This window comes from Anser anser (assembly GCF_964211835.1).
Source record: "Anser anser genome assembly, chromosome: 6".
Lineage (NCBI taxonomy): Eukaryota > Metazoa > Chordata > Aves > Anseriformes > Anatidae > Anser > Anser anser.
The window spans coordinates 1066162-1081883 of NC_139726.1; the positions used below are offsets into that span (position 1 = coordinate 1066162).

Genomic DNA, 15722 nt, shown 5'->3' on the forward strand with positions numbered 1-15722 from the left:
ATGCCCAGAGGAAAGAGAGAGAGAGGATATTAAAGGAGGGTTAGTGTATAGTATATAAATTTCCAAGTTGACTAAAAGAGTAGCCTTGATATAGTTTTAGGAACCAAAACTGCAATATCATATATGCTTTCCCTTTTCAGCAAGCGTATTGGATAAACCATGATCTCTTTTGATTCTGCCAAACTATTGACCCTCTATTGTCTCTGAAATCCTGCAGAAAATGGCAAACTATATTTTCAGTTGATTTTGTAATCAACTGAATAGAGTTTTTAAAAAATGGGCTACAGTATGAGTATTTCATAAATCAAGCATAGAGAAAACATGAGTTAATAAAGAAATGAAAAAGCAAATGTAAATTCTATAGTGAGAGCTCTATATTGAATGCCTTTTTAATATAAAATGCACTGTAATTTTTTCTTTTTAATCTTTGAAGGTGTTATCCAGCCTGTTATTAACAGTATTTCCATACAAATTTGCTCTAAGTTTAAATATTATTTTATATGAATTTTGGTCACTTAAGTTATGCTATATAATTTCACTTTTGTATTTTCAGAGCCCAGCAGTACATGCCAGATTTTGGTTAACATAAAACCACACAGAAGCATATATTTACACATCTGTGTTGGCTTAATATTTGACGTAAATAGTATATATTAATGTCCTGCATATTGTATTGTAGTTTTAAATAGCATTTGCTGTTATATGGAGCCTTTTTTTCCTCCCATTCACTGAATTTCCATGGAGTTAGTTATGTGTTCATTGCATATGCATGCATCTTTTGAAACTTAAGATATTGCAGTCTGATTTCTTCTATTAACCATGTTAAAAACTTAAAAATTTTTAGTACGTTCTAAACAGATGCATTTTGTCATTCATCTGTAATCTAATAGGAATTTATAAAGCACAGAAATCTGTTTTTCCTTTTCCGTGTAAGTTAAAAGAAAAATCACTTGCTGAATTTTAATAATAATATTTATGTTTAGTCACAATGCTGTTCGAGCAAGCAGATTTTCAATTATATATAGTCCCATTTATCTGTACATTTCCCTTCCCTGTTCTTCATTCAAGCAAAGCTTAGACTCCTACATCTTTAGTACAGCCCATGTTACAGTATAGCTATGTGCTGTAAGTGAAAATCATTTTTACAGCTACCTTAAAAACTAAAAGCACTTATCCTAAAAAATGCTTTAGCATTATCTAGGTTTAAGAAAAGAGATCTCACGTCATTTTTCTACTGTTTAGTTAGAAAGATCAGCATCAAAAGAATGAGAGGTTTGGGGCTGTATTTTTATTTCAATTTTGCAATGTATATAGTAGATTTATTTGTTAAGATAAAAAAATAAATCCAGTAACTAACTGCAAACGCAGTTCTTTTTTGTTAAAGTGCTAAAATAATCAAAATTTTATTGTCCATGCCATCATTTTAGCAGTGTGTAACCAGATGTTAGAGCATCTAAGTAGTGAAATATAGCAGGCATAGCAGATGACAGCCTTTTACACTTTTTACAAGTCAGATTTTTTTGAAGTACAAGGAACTTTTCATTTTAATTTTTTATTCTGCAGTCTTTGTAACATCTTAGGAAAGTATTACGATAATTGTGCAGGCTGTTTATGAAAGGACAAATGAAGGGGCAAGGCAAAGTTCTTTAGAAACACAGATCTTTGCCAAGACCGTTTCAGGACAGGGCTGAGAACTGAAAGTGCAGCATCACTGCAGCTCCGTTCCCTGCAGGAAGCTGACCAGGTAGCTAGGCTTCGTGTCGTTTGGTACTGCTGGGGAAATGGCGAAACGCGCTAGCAGAGCTCTGCTGCTAGCCTGCGGCAGCTGAAGGGACAGAACTGGGGAGTACGTGAAGATTCCTGAAATTAGCCAGTGGGCCTTTAATTGGTGCCCTGTAGATTTTCTTGTTGTTCACTGAATTTGGTGGCTGTTTGCACTGGAAATATTTGTTCTTTTAAGTTACATATTCAGTGGTGAGTCATATATTCATTTTTAACAGCAGAAACTACAACGTTGGTACACCAAGATTTCCAGAGCTAATATTTAGCATGAAGCAGGCCGACAACTTCCTCTGCAGTTTATTAAATACCAATAAATCGCAGTAGAGAATTATGGGAAGGTGAACACGAACAATAGAGAAGATAAAATGACTCTGACTTCCAGTTTCTTAAATAGCAACTAAAACTCTAGAACTTGCCTCTAAGATATTACAAGAACTTTGTCAAGTAGCACATGAGAAAATAGAGCCCACAGCCATATAGTAAGCAAAAAAATTCTGTTTGAGTATTGACATGACAGTTTTTGAAAGTTCAAGCAGAAAACCAATTATAATGAGCACTGAAAAGCCCGAAGCCCTGCTGTTCAATAAATAAAAAAGTACAACAAACTATTTTCCAAAAAGGTTCTAGAGAGTTTCTTCTTGTCCCACTACTTACAATATGATTACATAAATAGTCTCTATTTGCTGTTGAATTGCCAGGCAGCTGTATTAAAGTACAAATCAAATCAAGTCAGGATTAGAAAGTAAAAGAGCATGGTTTAAAGTAATCTATCCCCCAGGAACTGTGCTCAGATTCATCAAACAGAGCTTAAAGTACAGTATATCTTATACCCTTGTGTTTCCATGCTGCACTGCTGCAAAACCAGTTATTATTTTTGATATCCAGAGAATGTTGCTCGTAGCTTTAGGAGGCTCACTTGCTTATTTAAAGTACTACAAACCTTATCTGTCACTTATTATTATTTCTCTTGGTTAAGATTCATGAGGAGGACGTAAGTGTGGAAGACAAGAAGCTTCTTTATTGATCAGATCATATTTGCCTCTGCTGAATTACTCTAAATATGCGCAACGGATAAAGGAATGATATGTTTTCTTCTCGGTTACTGGTGATCTCCAGGTGCAGTGTTTTTAAAAGCTTAAGTACGGCGCGTTGTTCTGCCTCATCAGCAGCGGAGCTCGCTTCCTCCGGGTGTGTGGAGGACCCGAGCTGTAGGACCCAGATCGAGGAGCTTTGTGTGCACGGGGGTGCTAACTCCTGTTTACCTCATAAAACATTTTCGTGTTGTTTTAGAAGCTTAATGAGTGTAAGTTATATGTGATGAGTATGCTTTTATAAAGCTCTTTTGTCTTGCTATTTTGAGGCCGTACAAGTGCAGGACACCCTTTGTATCGAAGAGGATTGCACGCTGCCTAGTTTGCCAGAGGAAGGGCAGAGACTTGTCGATTTGTGTGTCCTTGTTTGTTAGGACTGGGATCTGTACTGAGCAGAATCAAATTCTTATCACTCCTTACTGCAAAAAGGCAACATAGAAAAGTAAAAATGCATAAACATGAATTTAAATTAAAAACAAAGAAATAGTGTGCTTCAATACTTGGCAGCTGGGTGGTAACAGATACTCTCTGTATTTCCTTCACGGAAACAACAGCCATCCGTAAGCATCAGTTGTCTGCTTGATAATAGCTGTGAGTTTGTAAGGCAGGTCATTAAGCAGCGCCCGTTCTTTGCGGTGGGTACGGCCACAGCCTGCTGCGGTGCGCGGGCTCGTCTTGTTGGTCAGCACAGGCTGCCGGCTGAGCAAAGAAAAGGAGTTTGCAAGTCGGAGATGTAATGCTACCTGACAATGATTTCCTGCATGACCTGTGCCATCAGGATGACTGTCTGTATCGCTGCCTCTCTTTGTGCAGAGCAGGGGTGCTGACAGACACCCCTCTCAGGACAGCACACAGCAGTGCTCGCCGCACGGAGCCCTGTGTGAGGGCAAGGGGTTAGCACGGGGACTGCACCTTGTTTTGGGACGCGCTGAGATCGGGGTAAGATCACGTAACCAAACCTTTACGCCAGAACCAAAAGCACGTGCCCACTCCGAGAAATGGTGTCACGGCTCACAGACCCCAGCGGATGCGCGGTGCTCCTTCAGTTCCCGAGAGGCAGTTGTGGTCTTCCCCGTGCCGCTCTCCTCACAGGTGTCCCTCGGGTTTCATAGTTCGGGAACTCCAGCACAGTGTTACTGTTGTGAGTTGGTTACTGCCGCTCTGCTGACGGAGACCACCCTAAATTGAGCACAGAATAGCGCATTGATAGTATAGTTGGGAGCTCCATTAGGAAGGTTAAAACAGAGCAACCTGAAAATGAATTTTATCGGTGACTTTTTCGGCTGTTGTGCACTGGGCTGGAGGCGATGAGAAGAGTGGTTAAAGTGAACCACTTGTTGTAGCTCTTCCCCAGAAGCTTCATCCAGGGAAGTGACACTGTCGTGTAGTTATTTCTCTGCTATTGTGTAGTATTGTACTGTTGTTTCTTCTGGTTTCCTAGCGAGTGGAGAGAGAATGGGGACACACTCCTCCTTTTTGCCTTCTTCAGGATTTCCACAAATTGCACATCTTTATCCCTTTTATCTTATAAGCTGGCAGTGGATAGCACAGTGTATGTGTGATTATACAAATGTTAAAGTTTTTTTTAAATATAATCACCATCTTTCCTCCCCACTGCCCCTCCTGTACTCAAATTAGTCTTAACATTTTGGGGGAATCTTTTAATGAAGTATTGATTTTTATCAAGGACATCAAACTAAAGGTAAATGTACCGTTGTGTCATGTTTAAAAAAAACAATACGAAAAACCCCGAGCCCCAGTATATTACAGGTAAACTAAGATAAATGACTTAAGTGCTCAGTTTGTGGAGTAAATTGAAACCATACATCACAGGCTTTCATTATTTTATATTATAAATACTGTAAAGAGTAGGAAAGATGATTGAACAGTAATGCAAAATTAGTATTAATTGTCATGACGCTGTTGATGAGGAAATATGTGCTTTTAACATAAATAATGCGGAGTAATCATTATAACAAAAGTTATTTTTTTATAGCTAGTGATTGCAGGGTGATAATCAGAAGACTATGACATCCATTAAATTGCCCTTCCCTGATCCTGCATGAAGAAATGAAGGGATCTGTGTTAATTTTAAAGCTCCCTTTGATTGGGTGAACCTGTCTCCGTTTTGTGTGACACTGCTGCCACAGGTCATTGCCTGGTGCAGTGTACCATGAAACAAACAAATAGAAAAAGGCACCTTCTGGCACTTTAAGTTTCCCTGCCATCTGACTGCAGCCCCGGTGGTTTGAAATGATGAAAAGCATAGCCTTGGAAAAATCTTCCTATGGTTAGATTGGGAAAAATGAGTATGATTATCACATGTGCTGGGAAGGGCAGGATAGACAGCTGAAGTCATCTCAAAACTCAAGAGAAAAGAAGAAGACAAGAGGTCACAATTATATTCTAGTATCACACTCCCTTTCACAGAGATCTGATATATTCGGTTTGTTCTTGTATGGTGCTTAGGGAAGTTCTAATTAAGGGAAGAAAGAATTTTGACACATGTGAAGCAGAGATCAATATTTAGCACTATAATCAGCAATTCCTGATGGTTTGACAATGTCACTATACACACTGTAACTATCCATTATTCTCGGAGAAGGGAGCCAGGCGGAGGCTAACAGGCTTACTGCAAGCTATCATGAATCACATAAAGCAGTGCCTCATTCACTTCTATTTGTCTTCCTTTTCATCTTCATTCATCCTTATAAAGAAGGCTGCGCTGCCACCAGCCTTGAAAGCCACCATGCTTCTGCGCTGCAGCGGCAAGGCAAGCAGTTGCTAAAGACGTGTATGGCATGAAAACAGCAGCTGATTCCTGCGGGGCGGGTGGGTGTGTGGGACACCTACGGAGGGGTGGGTAGTACCGCCTAACGCTGGCACGGCTGTTGGCATGTGGTGAGCAACAGGGTATTTCGACAACTGATAGTACAGTGGAAAGTGGTTACAAGGACATTATACAGTAGCCAAAGCCCCCAATTCCGTCTCCTTTAACAAGAAATGGAGAGATCAGGCAAGTTATTTTTAGGGTATGATCCTGTACCTGCTTAAATTGATGGCATCCAGCTCTAATGGTGTAGCAGTAAAAGAAAAATGGAGAGAGAGAACAAGCTGAATCTCCAGTTTTTGCTACTTGTACATCCAAGACAATCAATCATCCTGTTTACTACTTGAACTCGGAGCATAGCTGGTAGAGCATTAGAGAGAAGAATGACACACAAATGAAGCCCCTGTTTGTTTTTGTTTTGTTCTCTCGTGATCAGTGCTTTAATTATTTGAATGGGGAAATCTGCAAGACATTTGTGAAATGCGCACGGGTCGCACAATTTTGCATGTTTTCATACAAATGGAAGCGTGTGTGTGTTCTGCTGTTCTCCAGGCATCGTTTGCAGTTTTGCTTTAGGAATCGTGGTTCCTCCAATTTGGAAGCAGAAGTAGGGCATGTGGCTGGTCTTGTCTGAACAGACCATGAATACTGAATATTCAAAGCAAATAATTTGGAAGAAATTGTGAGCTGAAAATTATCTGAACTATTCAAGTTTACACAGATTATGAAGACATTAGCAGATGCCCAGCTCAGTTTATGAATCTTTCATAAACAATGATAAATTTGCAATACAAAACGCCGTCAGCTCCAGTTTGGGTGTAATGTTGATCATAATAAAATGAAAGCACAATTTGTTTGGGTGTGAATATGTGAGTGATACAGTATTTTGGATGACAGTGCTTGATGAAACTTGATTCTGGCAACAAGCTGACATTTCCACCTAATTTAAACGGAAAGTAAAATTGTTAAAATAATAAGAATTAAAATGTGAAATTCAGCATGCCTTTACATAATGTCTTGAAAAATTTGCTGGCAAACTTCCAGTCAAAATCATTGCAACAGGGGTTATAATTTTACTTCTTTTTCAAATTGGTAAATCACCATGGAGTACTACAGTATATTCCTAATATGTGCAAGCAATCCAATACTTTAACATGATTCCTCTTTGTTTTTGAATAAGAAATTAGGATTTCCTATTCAAACAGTTGCATAATACTATTTTGATTTTGATTCTGAGTTTTTAATGATCTCAAAAGTGATTTTGGTATTTATCTGCATGTCCTAAAATCTCCAGTACTGGTTTGATAGTGCAGCTAACGTGCGTAGCTTTGGCTTGAAGAAATAAACGCTTTGTAAAATGTAACAGAATAACTTGAGGCCGTTTAACATAGAGAACGTTATTTCATGCCGTTCCCTTAACGTTATCAGTCACGCAGCATGCATTGTATTTCTGTTGGTGGGAGTGGACAGGACCCGGTGTCCTGCGTTTCAGGCTGTCGTCTGGTTCTGCCTGCTCCCTGCCTGTCGAGAGGCCAGATCGCGGCCGGTGCTGAGTGTGCCCGCGCTGCTCAGCGCTGCCGTGGGCTTTGGCAGCGTCCGGCGGCGCTCAGAACCGGGCAGGATTGGGATCTACGTGAGATGCTGACACAGGCTCTCATCCTGACTATCCCAAGTAGCACTAATTAAGGGCTGTCCAACTGTGCTTTCTGTTGAGCAGTTTGCTCCGGTGGGTGACAGGAAACAGCCTGGGATCTGTCTGCAGAATGACATAACAAAGAAGGAAGAAAAAAAAACACCCTCGGGGAGGGTGGGCTGCAATAGAAAGCCCTAAACTAGGCTTGAATTGCATATTTTGTTATCATAAATATGTAATCTCAGATTAAGCACTGCAGCTTGCTATGTTACTGCTTTCATTATACATTTATTAGAGCTCCAGTGGTTACTCTAAGTGATAATTATAGAGAAGCATAAATTAATAAGGAACTTGGGGAATGATCTTCCCTTTGTTAGAAAGGTTATCAATAAATCTTCCTTTTTTTTTTTTATTTATACGTCTATAGATATAACGATAGCCAGCATTGCCATTAGTCAAGCTGTAGACTGGGAGATACAACGCAGCGAGGCAGGACTGGGAAAGCTTTGCCTGGGTGCCATGTGGAGGCCAGCAGGCTGCTCCACACAGAGGTGATAAAGAAGATCCATTGGAGCAGTTTGGGCTGATTTTGTCTCCAAGACAAAGTGTACGTTCCTATTTATGTGTGGCCCTCACCCCCAGAATGATCCCCAAGAAAGGTCTTTCTGGAAATCACATCATTGCTCCTGATGCCCTGGTGCAGGTTGGAAAAGGCAGCGTTACAAAGGGGTTCTCTGAAAACCAAGAAAGGCACCCAAAGTGTTTCCCTGAGCCTAGCCTGGGTCACTGTGATCTTCATTATCGTCCTCTGAGATGACATTACGTTAGTAAAGCACAGCAAGACCCGGCAGTGCTTTCCTGAGAGCCCTAAGCAATAACACCTCCTACTTGCAGCCGAGTCTCATAAATACTGTCTGGCCCACTACGCTACTGTCCTTTTACAGTGGTATCATTTAATTGTAAACCAAAGATCAAAGGTCTTTAACTCTTTAACCAAATTCCAATGTCTGCCAAATTCAATAGCTGTCATTCCCTTAGAAAAAGACAGTGTAATATGTGCGTTCTGATCTAATTTTATAGAAAAAGACAGAATTTACATACTGTTTATTTAGTTAAGTCTCTAAAATCAATACCTTTGTCTGTAGCTCTTTTATTTAAAATACATCATGACATTGCAAACTGCTATATAAATGAATTTTTCTAAACCACACATGTTGTTAATGTTTTTCTATTGCACATTTTTTTAAAAGTTTGAATCATAGCATTTAATAGATCAACTTAAATGTATTTTAATATTGGATTACTAAAGAATGTTAAGTTTTACATTTCTAAAATTATAAATATTATTTCAAAAGGTCAGTCATTTGCCCAGGACTTATCTGTCCAATGAAGAACATATTTCAAACCATCCAGACACAGAAACTGATCACGTTAAATACTAAGAAAAAATGAAATCTCTGAATACTGTTTTTTCAGCAGTAGAGAGAGAGGAGAGGAGAGGAGCAGGCTTGGGTAAAACCCTTAATGAAAGTTCTTCAGTAGGCTGCCAGCAGTATTTCAGAAAAACAGAACCTTTTTTTTTTTTTTTTCAGTGGAAATGAAATGTAATTCACGGTCTTCATTTACATGTAGGTTAAAGAGTATTTTGGAGTCTGTAAGCAGATGTAAGAAGAATTTTTATCATTGTTGCTTTGGCCTGAGCTGAATATCATTAGCCTGGGTGACTGCACTGCTTCCAGTGCCCAGGTAAGTGTTAGCTTAGGTGTGCTAAATTATTGATATTGTGAAGCATTATTTGGACTCGCGTTTGATTAAAATACCATCACTGTGATGAAGACAGTCACCAAAGGCCTGTCAGCGCCCCAGTCCATCAGTGGCCTCGACAGCCTTTGTGTAAGACAGGAGAGAACCAGTTCTTGCTTGTGCAGGCTGAGGTCTTTGACTTCAGATCGGCCACGTAGGGGTTTTGTGCGCGCAGACACCCTCGCGGCTGGGCCAGAGCAGGTTCTGTGCAGAGAGCCCTGAAGCTGTGCCCGTGTGAGTGGTGTGCCCGCCTGCCGGGCAGAGCCCGGCTGGGTTGGCCCGCGGTGTAAGCTGCCCTCCTGAAGGGTGCAGGAGGCTGGCTGTCAGCAGCGTGCCCAGGGTCCGAGTCTGGGAACAGTGTATTCGGGGCTACTGAATTGCCCTCCTCATCAAAACTGAAATCTCGTTTGTTTCTCATCTTCTTCATCTTGAGCAGTGCCACAAAGTCCAGCTGGAGGCCGACCGCCAGGAGCATCTCTCCTACAAGGCAGGGCTGAGGGAGGCTGGCACTCCTCAGCCTAGGGCAGAGAAGGCTCAGGGGAATCTGATCCATGTGATAAACACCTGACGGGAGGGAACGAAGAAGAAGGACCCAGGCTGTTCTTGGTAAAGCACAATAACAAGGCAAGAGGAAAACACCTTTACTGTGAAGGCACGGGGTGAGCGGAGGGCTGTGTGTTACTGCAGCCTGCCTGAACTGCTCCTGGGCAGCAAGCTCTGGCTGCCCGGCCTGAGCAAGGAGGCCGCTCTGAAGAGGTCTGCTCCAGCTCCATAGTTCTTGGGCTCTCTTGAGGGAATACCCACCAAAGACAAAATATATGATGAAATCTTGTTATTAGGAAACTAATTTGCCCTCAAAAAAGCTTGTTTCACCTCTCTAGAGGTGAAACCTCTCTCTAGATTTCAACTCTTCTAGGATAAGGTCATCAATTTTTTTAGCTAGCGTTAGTGTTTCTTACTTCTGTTGGAGTTTTCATTGTCTGGGGACTTTTTTTTTTTTAATCTGGGGAAAAAGAATTCTTTTTAGCATCTCATTTACGGAGTTCAAGACCATGATGAGTTTCAGAACTAGTTCTTTTGCACAGTGACATGAAACCTTGTTGAAATGGTTATAAAAATTCTCTTCAAAATTGAGGAGCTAATTATTTGTTCATCTTTTAGCTGTATAAACTTTGTGTGAGGGTGTTTTGTAGCTTGCTTGATTGATACCATACCCTTTTGCCCTGAATATTGAGCCAACCAGCAGTACTGAACTGGTTGGTGGGAGCAAAGCTGCTCGTCTGTTTGTTTTTTTTTTTTTCTTTCTTCTACCACTAATCTTAGTGGACAGGTTGTTCATACAGCTCCAACAGAGGCATCTGGTCCTAACGAAGCTCCAGCTGATTGGCCTTCTCTCTTCCCCCAGTGCCTAGTGTCCATATAGTTAAATCCTACAGTAGTTTCCTTTATGTCTGCATGCACGGGTTCTTGGAAACAAATGACACGTATCCACAGGGTTGCAGTGACCATACATGCACAGCAGCAGTGTTGGTTACAGATATTTGGGCCTTTATTCCAGCCTATCGTAAGTTTGTCTGATGTCCAGGGGCCTGTTGTTTTGTTTTATTTTCTCTCGATTTGTTCCTTTTCACTGGATGCTTCCATTTATTTCCCTAGAGCCATCAGTAACTTGATAGATGAATTAGCTCTTGTGCTTGGGCAGATAAAGTGGTGTATGACTGAACAAAACCGATCAGTTTCAAACTCTATTAGAAATGGAAAATCAACATTAACTTCGTATTTCAGTCCCTCCTCCCTGCTTTTTGAAAGATATATTCAAATTTTGCTGGGTTTCCTTTTTTTCTTTTTTTTTTCCCCTTGATACAAGCCCATGTTCTGAATGGAAGTTTTAAAACCTGGTAAACATTATTGCAACTGTTTGCTATAAGCTCATAGTTTGTACAGTAGCATGCTATTAATCAAAGGGCAATTATTTAGTTGTAGGAAGTAGCAGGACAACTCCTGAAAGTATCTCTCCTTTGTGATGTTTAACTGCTATCTGAAAAATGGCTTCCACAAAGTTTTTTTTTTTTAATCCCCCCAGGATAAATCATAGTCCTGACTAGCGTATATACATTAAACATGGAAGAACTTAATTTTCCTGCATAAGCAAAACCAGAGCAACTTGATAAATAAGATTATTTTCTGTTCATTTTGCATAAAATATTTAGTTTATGTGGCAGCAAAGTCGAACTATGTTGAGAAAGGAATTATAGTATAGTTATAGCATTCCTGGGCTGTTCGTTTTAGTTTAAAAATCAAATGTGGGTGGTGTGGACTTCTGCAATTTAATATTTCTGTTGATGATCTGGATGAAAGTGTAAAATAAATACTGGCAGAGTCTGCAGGTGATACCAAGACTAAATGATTAGCAAATATTGAATAGGACAGATCTCTGGAATAGAGACTTAATTTTTACTTACCAGATGTATTTAGACTACACATCCAGGAATAAAACGTATTCGAGGATTGAACGCACGGAGGAAGGCATCATCCTAGGAATCAGTCTCTCTGAAAAAGGCTCAATCATCACAGTGATGTACTGAAGTGCCACGTCCAGTTGTGCTGTGGTGAGATGGATGCTAATGAATTTCAGAATGCTCTGAAAGATTAAAGGAGTAAGGGAGCCCCATGATTTTTAGCTCCCATGATTTATACTGAAAGACTGTAGAAGTTCACCTGCCTATCTGAGTGAAGACATGGTTAAGGAATTATTTGATCAAAACCCAGAGGTCCTTATGAAGGTCAAACTTTCTTAGACTGACGAGCCCATTAACAGAGGTCGTTTTGTAGATGGATGTGGAAGTGTCACTTCCACGCTCGCTCTTGCTCTCCCAGCACGCGCTCCTGTTGCGGGTGACGTGGCGGAGCCGCTGCACGGCCTGCCTCCGTGGTGGGAGCTGCCGGGCCCCGGGAGCTCTCCCGAGGCGTGGAGAAGTCCTGCTGGCTTGCGGCCACCTCGGCGAAGTACACTCCCAGAAATCTGTCACCAGAAATCTGTGGGAACGTGTCACCTTCTGGGTCTGGATTTATTTCCTTCTCTCTTTCTCAATTTATAGCAACTTGCGTTCTCAGCCTCTATTTGCGCTACATACTTGTATCTACCCAGCTGTGAGCCGTGTAGGTGAGATCCACCCCGCCTGGCTGAGTATGGTTACAGAAGCCATTTCTTCATCCCGGTTCGTAGCTGATGTATGCTGCTTGTCGTGCGTACTGGTGGACCCTATTTCTTGGGATACACTGAAAACGACTGTGTTCTCAGTCGCTGCTGACAGCAGGGTGCTCAGGCCAGACTTCCCGAATTAGCCACAGGCATGCTTAATCTCTTTTAAATACACAATTTATGTGTTTATGCATTTAGGAAGTGTAAGCAGTTAGAAATTGTCTGATTCACAATTTGCTTACTAGTCTCACCTGACTTAACTGCCTTACGAGAAGTTATTGCCTGTTCCTAGCGGTGGGAGAAAGACTCAGGCCTCAGAAGTCACTTTTTAAATTTTAGTATCCAAGCACTCGCCCTGCATTTCTTAGAAAGTGGAGGGTTAGAGGGTTATTCTTCTGTGATTGCTCATTTAAAAATGCAAACAAAACCTTTTTATTGATTTGTGTGTATTGGCAGAATTACTGTAATTGCATCAAATGACATAATTGGTGTAAATAGGTGTAATGATGTCATTACCATGTGTGATTGTGACATTTAGCAGTGTAATTAAAAGGTATAATGACACGTTAAAAGTCCTTACTAAAGTATGCAAAAAAAGCTCTGCAGGTGGACAGAGCACGATTTTAAAAATTCAATATTGCTGTCATTCTTTCATATTCTTTTCAAAACAACAAAAGCCATTAGGTCACATCAAAACTGATTTTTAAAACCAAAGGTCTGAACCTGCAAAGCCTTTCTCAGCTGGGTAGGTTCTCGGCAGCACCTTCCGTGACTTCAGGGGATTTGTTCTCAGCAGGAAAGGCTGCTCAGAGAACTTGGGCCCATTTCTGTTTAAGCCTTCTAGTGGAACGTTTCTCCAACAGCACCAGGTTGGTTTTCTTCAGGAGCAGGCAGGTTTCGTAAGGTCATGGGATAATTCAGGTTGGAAGGGACCTCAAGAGATCATCAACCTCCTGCTCAAAGCAGCAGCAGCTCTGAGGCTTCCTCTCCAGGGATATTTAAAATAGTTTTAAAATTCCCAAATGATGAATTGATATACCAGGTACCAAGAGACTTTCATTATATTTCTCTAAATGAACCTCTAAATGTATTTTTAGATCTCTAAATGCGCCATTTCCAAAGCAGAATGCTGTGTGTGACACAAAAATCCTTTGCTGTTTGGTCTGTAAACTTGGTGGTTTGTGCACTTCAGAGGTATTTATGTGCCAACGTTTCTGTCTCAATGTCCCAGTGCAGGCTCTGACCATTCCTACATATGCGTCCCTCTCCAGAGAGTAAAAATATTTTTTTAATTCTTAAAGAGCTGTTTTTTTTGCAGATGACCCATATTAAGTACAGCTTTATATCAGATTACAGACTGGGGTGTTTTTTTTTTTTTATTTTACATTTCTGTGTGGATTACATGGCAGTTATTCAGATAACCCAGGCAAATATTCCTTCTCCAGTCTTCTGCCTCCCCCAGATTTTTAAAACATCGTTCCTGGGTTTGACTGATGTCACTCCAAGCCTTTTGGATAATGGGTACATATTACACATTTTGTGGTACAATAAGCCAGTGAAAGGACTGGGCTGAGCAAGCGGTGCATGGATGCGGCTGGTTCCTTGCACAAGTGCGGGAGCCCTGCCGTGATTGCTCCCCTTCCCCCTTGAAGCTGCAGGTATGAGTGCATGCTATATAAGAGGCCACTCTTGAACAGAATGGTAACTATTAATGTTCTGTTGTGTGAAAGGACAACATGGTACTACCAAGATGACGCCTACTGAAAACTTACTTATTTTTCACTGTGTTTATCTCATAAATTGACGGCTTTATTCATTTTTTCCCCTCTATATTCACTGGTTTACATTTTACTCAGTTTGTTAAATATTTTCCTTTTCTATTCAGAGAAAACAAGAACATTCATCACTGGGACTCAGGGCGGGTGTAATACAGAGCGCTGCTGAATCAGGTACCTCCTGCTGGGGCTGTCCTTATGTGGGCTTCAGCACACCTGTACTACCAGCTTATCAGAGCTTCTTATCTGGTTGAATATTTCTTTGATTTCCAAGCTTTGAAAATAGAGACATAATATTGTATCAAATTGGAAAATCAACTACTTCATTAAATGTTGAGATGGCTCAAAAACATTAGAAAAAAAAAAGAGACTTTTAAAATTAAACCTGGTTTTGCCTGTATCTTGTAAGCTGCAGATTTTGTCTCCCCTAAAACCGGATATGTTTAAGGAATGAAATGCAAGACTCAGGTGCATTTTTTAACCTCTTCACATGTTGGATGCTGCACTAGGTGGTGTGCTGGTGGATGTTCTCGTTACTAGATTCCTGTGAAGTATTACCGCTAGCGTGAACAGCCCCCCGCTCCCTCCCCACCCCAACCCCCCTTTTTTGAGCATATCTGATATGCACAGACGCTTAAGCATAGCTTTACTTGCTCTAACAGTACATGCTCATCTGTTTTAGTGTTCTTGAGTTCATCACAGTTGTGTAAATTAAATATTTGCTGGATTTAAACAGAATAGTTCTGAAGGTGCTTTGAGAGTAAACAAAATCTGAGGTACTGCAGATAATTGGTTTGATAGAAAAAAATAGACATTTTGAAAGACAAAGACAAAAAAAATAAATTTGAAATTTTCTTTCAAAGTTTTCCAAGTGGAACTTTTCACTTTTCATTTCAAAATGACCTCTATTCTCATTTAACCCTGACCAAAATGAAGTGAGAAACATTTAATAAAGGAATTAAAGGATATGAACATTATATGACATATTTTATAGTAGTGAAAAGATTTCAGCTTCATCTCAAATGGCTTTGCTTTCTGAACACAACAACAAACCCCGAAACAAACGCTTCTTCTCCTCCCTTTTTAAATTGGTCCAGCTTCTAAAATCAGGTTCGCTCAGGTGTGCCGCAGGGTGAAATCCTCCGGGCTGTGGGAGCAGTGCGTGAAGGTTAGGGGATTGGGGCTGGTCACTGCTCGCAGTGCGGAGCTCCCCGCCCGCTGTAGGCCTTCCAGACACGTGTGCCAGCAGCAGGGTGCCGGCACGGAGCGTGCGTGAGAGGCGTGCTTGCTGGCCTGTGTCTGAGCGCAGGGAGTCGGTCCCGCCATGTGAGCAAGGAGGGAGCTCCCCTGGGTTCTCACTTGTGGTTTGAGCTCAGGTGCTGTGCCTGTGTGCTCTGGAGGAGGCCTGTGCTCGCCTGTTGGTGAGCAGAACAGGCTCTTCCGTCGCGCTGCAAAGTTAAATCACTGCGGGCCAAATGCTGGTGTCCTTGTGCCTTATTCCACAAATGGTCACATTTATTTCGGCTGTAGTCAGGCTGGGAGCGCTAACTATAAAAAGCAGTGTGATTGATAATGATGATTTGGCTTATTAGAGTCCAGAATGCTT

At 41.0% G+C, this 15722-nt stretch overlaps 1 long non-coding RNA gene across 1 annotated transcript in view; it reads left to right on the forward strand.

Annotated features, from left to right (window-relative positions):
- LOC310901688 overlaps positions 1-14647 on the forward strand; it is a 49327-nt gene extending 34680 nt beyond the window's left edge. The window contains exons 2-4 of the long non-coding RNA XR_014586035.1: positions 7764-7943; positions 8969-9082; positions 9576-14647. This is a non-coding gene — a long non-coding RNA (uncharacterized lncRNA). The remainder of the gene's footprint in view (positions 1-7763; positions 7944-8968; positions 9083-9575) is intronic.
- The last annotated feature ends 1075 nt before the right edge of the window (positions 14648-15722 follow it).